This window comes from Elephas maximus, chromosome 21, assembly GCF_024166365.1.
Source record: "Elephas maximus indicus isolate mEleMax1 chromosome 21, mEleMax1 primary haplotype, whole genome shotgun sequence".
NCBI classification, from domain to species: Eukaryota; Metazoa; Chordata; class Mammalia; order Proboscidea; family Elephantidae; genus Elephas; species Elephas maximus.
Window position 1 is genome coordinate 30,804,768 of NC_064839.1, and position 10,767 is coordinate 30,815,534.

Here is a 10,767-nt window from a genome sequence, read left to right on the forward strand (position 1 = left end):
GCTGGACATTGAGGACATTTGCCAACTTTCCTATATAGCCTATTCTAAATGTATTTGTAGGCTATAGACCCTTATTTATTTTCAAATGCTGCCTTGAATAACATTTCCAACATACAGAGCTCTCTTCTAAGTGTGTCCTAGGCTCCTTCTCATTTAATCCTGACAATCATCACATGAGGCATTTTTTTCAGATGAGGGATCTGAGTTACAGGAAGATTAAAGAGCCTCGGTGAACCAAAGTTTAGCAAAATTCCACAGTCTGAGACATTTGGTCACTGGTAGATGAGCCACATAATAAGAAGTTGCGGAGGAGTTACAAGTCTAAGTTCTGAACCAGCTGAAGTTGTTGTGCATGTGAAAATTGACCCAACTACTTTGTAGCCAAATCAGCATATTTCACAGTCACTTCTTTTTTGCTCTCTCTGCAGAATTCCGCACATGGTTCTGCTTAATGTTAAGCTATGCATGGAAACCTGGTTTAATTGCAACTGAAGTGGCACTTTTTTTTTTCTTTCTCAATGTTATTGCTACTGCAGGAGGAAGTGACTTTCTGTGAACTGTAACACACAGGCATAGCTAATATTACTGTATTGTGCTTGGATGTTGCAAAGACCTTGAAAAATTGACAGTGTGCATCTTGATCCCTGACTTGGTACTGGAATAGTGTAGGAGGTAGACTCCATCACAACTGAAGCTCCTAACACAGTGAGGCCCAAAGTAAGCATGGTCCAAACACCCAATTCTTTTTCAATTGCCTATGAATTTTACCATATAGAATTTTGTATTTTATTACATAATTCTAATTAAAAAAAAAGTACAACTACCATGTATATTTCTTTTAGGATAACTTTTTATACTTGAATTAGCATGTCATATTTAATATTTATTAGATATGTTCTTTGAGGAAAAAAAAAGGGCAACATTTGCAGAAATCATTTTATTTTTCTTTGTTAAAATTTGGGGCCAAATAATCTTGCCTTAGTACTCAATACTAATCTGAGACTGGGAAGAGGTATTAAATAAATATTTGACTCCTAATTGCAAATTTAAGTATTTAAAACACTTTTAATACATATAATCTATTTAAGGAAACTCTATACCAGGAATTCCTCTGAAACCATATTTTTAAATGATGGAAAATAGTTTTAAAAAGTTGGGGATGGTAAGTTAAAGAATGTAGCCTATGTGCAAATATCACTAGCACATGAATAGACCTTAAAGCCATAGTATCGAATAAGAAAATGCAAAAAAATTATATTTATAGTACCATATTATTTATGTAAATTAAAAATACATGCATGCAAGTTTAGCATGTATAGATAACAAGACAGGATATACACCAAAATGTTAGACTCATTAGCAATAAGAAGACGAGGAGGATATGGTCAGGGAATGGATAGAAAAGAAATTTGATCAATCAAACAAGAGAGAGGGACTTTCACAGACAAATGACAGTAGTGCGCCGAGAACTAACAAGTATGATTAACTTGTCCTTTTACATCAGTGCTCCCTCTCAAGAAATATCGTTGAAACTGGGAAAAGATAGGTATCACAGATTATGTTAGACAATTCAAGTGTGTGCGTGTGTATATACGTGCATACGTGCATATACTCATATATAAACTTTAAAAAATGAAATTGAAGATATATATCTGTAGGAAGAGAGGAAAGGGAGAGAATATTAATTACTGCCACCTCCAACTTAAAATATTATCTTAGTTTACTCACTCCCCCACCAAGAGCCTGAGACAAAGACTTGAGATAAACAGTTTATTTGGAATGCTACCTCAGGGAATAAAGTGAAGAAACAGGAAAACGTGACCAAGAGAAGAAAGAAAGTCAATGAATGATATATTATCGAACCATTCAGACTCAACCCTATTGGTGACCCTCGATGGAATCATGTAGAATGTTCCACAAAAATGTTCTTCCAAATAATTAGACTGTGTGGTATTTATCCAACAGCTCCTATAGTTTATTGGTGAAGGGTTGCTTACAGATCTGTTAAGTGAACTGTCCAACCCCCACACTGTCATACTGTATCCATCACCAGTGAGCAGAGTTTTACCCCTCACTGGAGAAAGACTCAAGGCAGAAAAGCCTAAAGATACCATAGGATCTCTTGAGGTTGGATGCTACAAGTTTGCACATAGATGTCTACCACAGCTGTGCTGAAAGTAGGTGAGCCAAGGGAATGCGTTGTGTAGCTCTAGAAGTGCCTGCTTCAAAGGACTTTCTCTTCTATCTTATTCTTTGTTTTCTCTTTTCTTCCTGCATGAACACAAAATAGGTTTCAGGCACTGTGCAAAAATCAAATAGTGATCAAGACACAATCATTTGCCATTAATGAACTCACAACTGAGTGGGGAAGACAGATCATATTAATCCAAAGTGGTAGTGAAGGAGATATGCAAATGGGAGAATTGAGAATATTGTCACCTTTACAGAGCCAAAGAAGACTTACCCCTGATTCCAACTTAAATGATGCTTACAAGAAAGCCCATGCCTAAAACCACGTCGTTTCAGTATCACTCCCTCTTTCCTTTTCTTCCATATGCCTGAAAAAAAAATTCTTTCTTAGCCTTATCATTGTATACATTTCCTCCTTGTCATTCTGTATAATTTACCCTTTTATTTAAGGGATTATCTGATTACCATTCCTTCCTACACTAGAGACCCTTAGAACAGAGATCACACCCATGTTCATTCTCCATCCTTGAATACTAAGCCCTCACACAATGCCTGACACACAAGTAAATAAACAAGTAGATAAATGAAAGAAGAAATGAAAGAGCCCCAAAGTTGATGTAGGAGCAAATTGCTCAGTCTTTTTTCTGCTATAAATGTACATGGCTTTGGGGAGGTCATGTTGGAGAGGTCACCATTTCAAATTCATTATGGGACTCGGCTCTTATAGCTGGACATTAGACTTAATTGTCTAAAAGAAATCTACTATCTCTGTCTTCTGTGACTCTAAATACTATGAGACCATCTTTGGCATTTTTATACTAAATTAAGTTTGATGGTTGTCATTCTTTGCTGGGTCCTCTGCCTCACAAAAGAACTGACCATTTTTTGTGTGTTTACATGACCAGTGTTTACATTGTGGGGGCTTAGCTCACAGCTACAGAGCATCAAACACCTATATCTCCTACCCCCTACATATAGTGTACTTCTATGTATCCTTACTGTAGAAAGAGAAGCTTTTTTATTTTTTATTTTTAAATATTTTTATTGTAGAAATGCATATGTAACAAAATATTTGCCCTTTCAATATTTTTAACATGTACAATTCAATGACATTAATTTCATTCCTCATGTTGTCCAACCATCACCATTATTCATTTCCAAATTTTCCCAACACTATTAACAGAAGCTCAGTCTCTTTTAAGTAATGAGTCTCCCTTTCCCTCTTCATCCTATCACTCCTGAAGGACAAGCAACGTAAATATAAGCACACTTCCATTTAAAAAATCTTCTCAGTCTTATGGTCCTAGACATCAACCAAGTAGCCATGTAATTGGGTATATTTTATAGCTGGTGTAACTTAGTCGTTCTTTATAAAAATTACATCTTCAAAAAAAAACAAATGGGATTGCTATGTTAATATAAAGCAAATGTCAAAGCTGAGATTTATTGTCTGGTTATGCCTCCCATATCTGGCAGAGACATGGAACCCTAGATAGGTCTTTTGAGTCCTACAACCTCAGGGAGAACTGGGGCAAAAACAAAGAGCTTCTGATAAGTTTACTACAAAAAAGGTAGCCGTGGACTATCACAGCACCTGTCTGAAAGCAGAGTGACCCCTCAGCCTTAGAATGAAAGTCACAAGGTACTGGTTTGTAAAGTCTTAGTTCATGAATTGAGACCCCTGCTCCCCTATGGGATATCCATTTACATTGACACAAAAGAGATCACACATCTGTACTGGGTGTGCCTCTTCATGTATGGAGTAGAGCTCCCACATCTGCACTCGGTGGGCATCCACAACTACAGAAGCAAGAGTGTACTCTAAACTATCCAGTGAGCTAAACATTTTCTTCAAAGTTTCTGAGTTGTCAGCAGAACACAATGTCCCATGCTGAAAATTATGTCAGTCTTTCCCCCCAGAAATCACTCCATAAAAACTTAACTCTGCACCATTTCAAATTCATCTGAGAAAAAGAGAGATAAAGCACTCTTAAATCAAAGAGACATATGTATTCCAATAAAGCTGCAAGATTCTGTTTTGATAGCAATAATGCAAGAGCCAACAAATTAAATGCTCTTGAGGAATGATTATGGCTACAGGAGTTATTTTGTTTTTATCAGGATTGAATAGCTGTGTAGCTTGTCTCTTACAGTTGTACAGATTGCGGTTGTATTGATAAGTGGCTTATGAGAAATGGTGTTGAATTGAGAGGAAAGTATAATTTACTTTTAATTTGATTTCATTTAGTGGACCTGACTTTACAGCTTGAGTTGTAGTTATTTATTATTTACCAGCCATGATACAAAGTAACCTGGCACCAGGGACATCAATTATGCCCCTAGTGAAGATCACTGTCACGGCAAGTAACGGCATATACTCTACCCGGGGGTCAGTGATGAGTAAATTTGAAATTGCCTCTGACCTCGGAGGGAGTTTCTGCTTCTTCCCACTCCCTGCTGCCAGAGGCTCCTTCTCTGCACTTGGCATTCGTTAAAGAGCCTCAGAGGTAGAATGGACTGATCAAGTGATCTGGAGGCCAGTCAAGATAAATTAGATGCTTAATTTATATGCCAGGCATTGCAGACAGACTAATTACACAAAGACAGTTTGATAAAGTAAAATAAGACTCTGCACATATTAGGCAGAGCCTGCTTCCATGAAATTATTGCTGATATATGTGCTCTGGGCTTTGAGATTTTGCATGCACAATTGTGCGGTAAGCACATGAAACACATTCTAGAAAGCTATTAAAATTGGGTGCTATCTGCCAATCTTTTCTAATTTTATGCTGCCCACTGAGAGACTATTTCCTCTTCAGCTGTGTGCCTTTTTAGCACGCTGAAACGGGAGTGAAATGGTTAAACAGGAAACCCAAAGATATTATAGTTGAGAAACATGCTTAAAAAGAAACAGGAACAATATTCATATAATCAATCATTCAAAATTGGGGGAGAATAGGCCTTTTGAAAAATGATGCTGGATGTAAAAGCTCTTGCCTTATCTCTAAAGAGTTCAGGGATGATACTGTGCTAGTGCTCAAAGCGAGAGAAAATGAAATGAGAGTTAAAACACACTAATAGGGAAAGAGAAGCCAGCTGGGGTGACTGATGTTATACTGCAAAAGGATGAAGAAGGACAAACTTTATATCCTAGAACTCTGAATACTAGTGTAATGGTGGCTAATAGAGGCAGCCAATAGCTCATGTTCTTAGAATAGCTCAAACACTATAATTGAAATATAAACGTAATTCAACTGCATTCAAGAAGGCTGAGAATTGACTCCAGTTGTTATGTATACAATGATCAAAACAAGAGACCATTTAAAAGGGTGTGAGGCAGGGATAATATGGGAAAAGAAGAGTATTAGGCAGCAAAAGGAGAAGTTTAAGAATATAAATAGTCACAACAGAAATATTTCTCGTAGTTGCTGGTGGGTAAGGTTTTTGAAGGAGACCCTGATATGGAAGTTACCCCTAATAACACCCTGTTTTTTTTTTTAGTTTTAATGTGATATGCACACATGCGCGTGTGTATATTTTGGTGAAAAAACTCTCATTTATTTCTAGAGAAGTATACAAAAAACTTTTTTATACAAAAAACAAAAGAGAGAGAGAGAGAGATGTGTCCAAAAGCTCGTTGTAGTCAAGGTGTTAGAGCACAGGGTTTCTGCATGAAATTAGCACTGCCGGTAGCAAAGTAGGACCTGAACAGAAAACAATTTCCTCTGATGGTTCTACATGTTTCACCTGCAATACAGCCGCTGCTGTAAGGTGACTGATAGCGCAGATGTCACGAATGTCTGGGCTATTGTGTATGTTTCTCTTTCTGAGTCAGTTTTCAAGAGGCACTTTGATCCCTATCTGCACCTCTTCCAGTCATTCAGCCTTTTTGACTTTGGGTCCAGGGCTGCTTTGGGTCTTTATAGAAGTTTTGATGTCAGAAGCCCTCAAAGGCAGCTTTCTCTATAATTTTAGAAGAGCGTTCCAAATAAGGATTTTCAGCTTCTCAGTGTGGATGCGTTACGGTATTGGGCATTTAAAATTAGCTCTGAAAACCTCCTGCTCAACCCATGATTTAGCCTTTCTAAATTGCTGGAGTATCTGAGGTCCCCTCCTTGCTATGTTGACTATGAAAATAATTACGGCCACAGACAAGTGCTGTTATACCCCTGGACTCAGTGATACTTGTTTTGTCAACAGAGATTCCTTGGCAACAAGACTCAGTTATGTGTTCAACTCTCTCCTCCCCCCGATGACTTGTCCTATTATAAGCATCAACCTGTTATAACAACAACGAAAATCTGCATTTGAATTTCATTCTGTGTCATAGACTGCTGAACATAATCTTGGCCTTGCTATTTAAAAATCTTCAGGTTTTTATATTTACTATTAATTTAGTAAAATGGCAATACTTTTTTTAATGCTTATATATTTTAATATCATTGGATTATTAGGGGAATTAAGTGATGTAATGCCTGCAAAACACTTAAAGGCATCCTTGACACACAATTAGTATCCAACAAACTTTGCACCTTCTCTGGGCCTCCTCACCACACCAGATGCAACTTTTCAGGAACATAAATAGATAATGCTTGAAGTGAGACAGAGAGTGGGTTCTCCACAATCTGAAATGTACAGTGTTCTTGGTTACACAAGGAGTCTCCACTTCTATTTCCAGATGCACAGATGGAAATGGCAGCCATGGAGACCTTTGCCTTGCAGTTGATACATTCTTTAGCCCACTAAAACCATCTTCTCTCTTTTTATGTGAGCCATTGTCTCTCGGTCCTTGCTTTTCCATCTGTGTAAAGAAGGTAGCAGGCTGATTGGTCCTCCCATGCTACTATTCTATTCTATGAGATTTTGTTTTTCCTTTTTAATCTGAAAAATTAACTTGAATAAAAAATCTTAACAATTACTAAGTTATCTTCATTCTGAATGTGTTTCCAAGTTGAATTTCCAGCCTAATGACAAAGAAAGTCCTGAGATACAAGAATGTCATCAGAAAATCAAATATTTTTCTGCGTATATTCCAAATACATATATATATATATATATAGGGGTTTTGGGGGGTTTATATATATATGTATATGAATAAAATAGCTTGTTGGAAGAATTGAATGGGCTACTTGATTATAATCTTCAGTAAATTCATTCATTTGATGTATATTTGAGTTCCTGTCATGTGTCACATACTATGCTAACTGTTCTGTTAAAGAAATGTATATGATTTATAATTCATAGAAAAGCTTTGATCAAAATTATCCCATTCAACCTGTATAATATTCCAATGTGAAAGGTGGAATATCTCTCATTTTAAGATAAAGGAAAAGCCAAGTGAATTTTACATCATACCAGGAAAAGTAATGGACAGAACTTAGATGAAATCTGTTAATATTTTATGCCATTTCTCCCAAAACCATGCTTATTTCAGGGACATTTTTGTTTGTTTTCCCACATGGTGGTGAAACATCAGTTCAGTATGTATCTTTCTGAAAAGATAAAATGTAAGATCAAATCCCTTTCCTTGGCCTGTGGCAGCCTCAGGATACACTGCATTTCTGAATGATGAGTTAGTTGGCACATGGAAAATCAATGTCACAGGTCCTGGGACATGGATTTGGTTTCTTTTAGCTAATATGTAATTATTTTAGGTTTTCTGACTAAGGATGCAGAGAATGCAATATTTCTGCCTAAATTGTGCTATTTCTCCACAAACTCTTTGAGCTCAAAAGTAGCTCTGGCTTCCGGCAAATGTTCCTACAGCAAGAAAGTCTCCAGCCTGAAACTTCTTCTAACAGAAATGCAGATTTAGGTGCACTGAGTGTTCTATGTATCTGCTCAGAAGAAAGGGCTCTGAATTCTTGTGCATTCTCTCTTTTGGTAAACCTGAAGATTTGAGAGACAGAAAAGAAGTGGCCAAGTTCACATGATTGGTAAATAAAGGGGTGGGGGCTCAAACCCATGTCTTCCTGGCCCCTATCTGAGTTTCCTGATTAACTATAACCTCAGTGTCAGGCACATCATGGTTGCTCAGTAAATGGGTGTTGAATTGACTTCATGGAGAAACTCTTCATCCTAGTATATCCTGCCTCTACACAGTAAGCGCTCCATTTCATGAGGCTAGAGGTTCTGAAGGAGACCCTGAGTGGTGCAAATGGTTAACACACCTGGCTACTTAACGAAAGGTTGGCAGTTCGAGTCCATCCACAGGCACCTCAGAAGAAAAGCCTGGTAATCAATGATCTACTTCCAACAAATCGGCTATTGAGAGCCCTATGGAACACAGTTCTACTCCGACATACATGAAGGTGTCGTGAGCCAGAGTTGACTCAATGGCAGCTGGCAGCAATAGAAGTTTTTTAACTGGACAAGCCAGTGACTGTCGCCTTGTTCAGCTTCTGGATTGACTTTAAAAGCCTGTATATAACAGCCTAATCCAGTGGGTGATTGTTCCATGCATAAAACTCTCTCAGCGAACTTACAGTATCTATGTGTCCTTTCCGTGTGACAGGTGTGCCCCGCCCCCATGCGCACACACTTGACTGAAAGGTTTTGTTGTTGTTTTTTAACATTATGAGCTGAAATCTGCCCGTTAACATTCCCATTCTTTTCCTGTATCTTCTTTTCAAAGAATCATGTAGTTTAATCATTACAACATCTGTAGCTCCTATATTACAAGGTCTTTCAATTATAACCATTTAAATACAAGAACACGCGGGTGGTTTTTCTCCTAAAAATAGCTTCTTTCTACCCCTATTATCACAGCTAACACCAAGACCACAGACACTTCCTGTGTAATACCGCCCATGGAATTTAAATCACAATGAAAAAATAGAAAGAAAAGAGAATTGCCTTAAAGACAAAATAAATATTGAGACAATGCTTCTCTTGGTATGTGTAGATGATTGCCAATAAAATCAATGACCATTTAAAGTTCAAAAATAGCCTAGAATTTTTTCCCAAAAAAAAGAATACTACAATGAATTTTCTGAACTTGACCAGTATACTATATTAAATAATATTTAATGTGAAGCAGTCAATTTTGACAGTTCCATATTAAATATTACAAAAAATCCAATAAATAATCCATAAAATAATGCCATCTATTATATTCAAATACATACCAAAACCAAACCCAACCCAGTGCCGTCAAGTCAATTCCGACTCATTTCAACCCTAGAGGACAGAGTAGAACTGCCCCATAGAGTTTCCGAGGAGCACCTGGTGGATTCGAACGGCCGACCCTTTGGTTAGCAGTTGTAGCACTTAACTGCTACGCCACCAGGGTTTCCTTCAAATATATATTGACCTCAAAAAACCTTCCTTACTAGATATTTTTAATATCTGCTATACTTAAAATTACCTATTTTAATCACACTCTGAAATTGTTTTTAAAGCACAACCTGAAAGTTAAGAGCAGCGCCTCAGTTTTGAATCAATAACAAAAAAAACACACAAAAAATAAACACACACACAAAAAAACTCTCTCTCTCTGCATATAGATAGATAGATAGCTATATCTGCATACTTACAGGTCTGTATTTTGCTACCAAACTCTTAGAGCTCAAAAGCAACACTGACTTTCAGCAAATGTTCCTATAGCAAGAATAACAAAGTGTCTTTGCTGCTGGCGCAATGCTTACTTAAATGGGCCAACAGGATCATTTAGCTTGTGTCTCTGGCTTCGGTACACAGTCCAGAGTGGCTAAGCTTCGCTGCACACATCTGAGTGCCCCTTCACAGAGGTGACCTAAGGTAGCAAGAAATGAAGAAATACATGCATATCCCTTTTACCTATTGAAAGGCAGGCCTTTGGTTCTCTACATAAGGGAAGAGTTTTTTTTTCTTGTACTTGCAAGAATAAGAATCTGACCCAAGGCCTGCTTTAAAGAAAAAGAAAAAAGTAATTCCAAGATGCCATCTCTTCATCAAAACTTTCTAATGTGACAGCATTTATTTCCAGTGCCAGGAAGAGGATCACCAGAACTTGTGTACTGAATTTAAACTGGTGTGCCATGGAAGGTATGGATGTGGGTTTTGTAGTTAGGCAGATATGGATTTGTATCTAAGGTTTACCTTTAAGTAACTTCTTTAGATTGAGGTCCATGGAAATGGAAACTAAGATGAGGATTTGAGAAAAGGAGACCCAAAAAAGCACTAGTAGGGAAGTGAGCAAGAGAGACAAGGTAGGTTAAGAAATCAATGAAGGATGCATTACTTGAGTAGGTTACAATTGTGTGCAACCAAGGCTCAGTCCCACTGGGAAACTCTGAGGCAGTGTAGACCACATCTCAGAGTTATCCCACCAGAGGGACTAAGAAAATAGGTGCTTTTCTTCCAACTTCCATCAGGAGTTGCCTAACGTTAGTCCAAAAGAAAAACCAAGCCAAACTCTTTGCTATCAAGTCAATTCTTACTCATAGCAACCCTACAGGACAGAATAGAACTGCCCCGTAGAGTTTCCAAGGAGCGCCTGATGGATTTGAACTGCCAACCTTTTGGTTAGGGGCTGTAGCACTTAACCACTACACCACCAGGGTTTCCAAGGTTAGACTGGAGACTACTAAATCCATC

At 37.7% G+C, this 10,767-nt stretch overlaps 1 long non-coding RNA gene across 1 annotated transcript; it reads right to left on the reverse strand.

Annotated features, from left to right (window-relative positions):
- Positions 1-1,895: 1,895 nt before the first annotated feature.
- Positions 1,896-9,763, reverse strand: LOC126065198 (uncharacterized). Its single transcript, XR_007514756.1, has 3 exons — positions 9,726-9,763; positions 2,465-2,558; positions 1,896-2,271 (listed from the first exon to the last, which is right to left on the reverse strand). It is a non-coding gene; the product is annotated as an uncharacterized LOC126065198 (long non-coding RNA).
- Between the last annotated feature and the right edge of the window lie 1,004 nt (positions 9,764-10,767).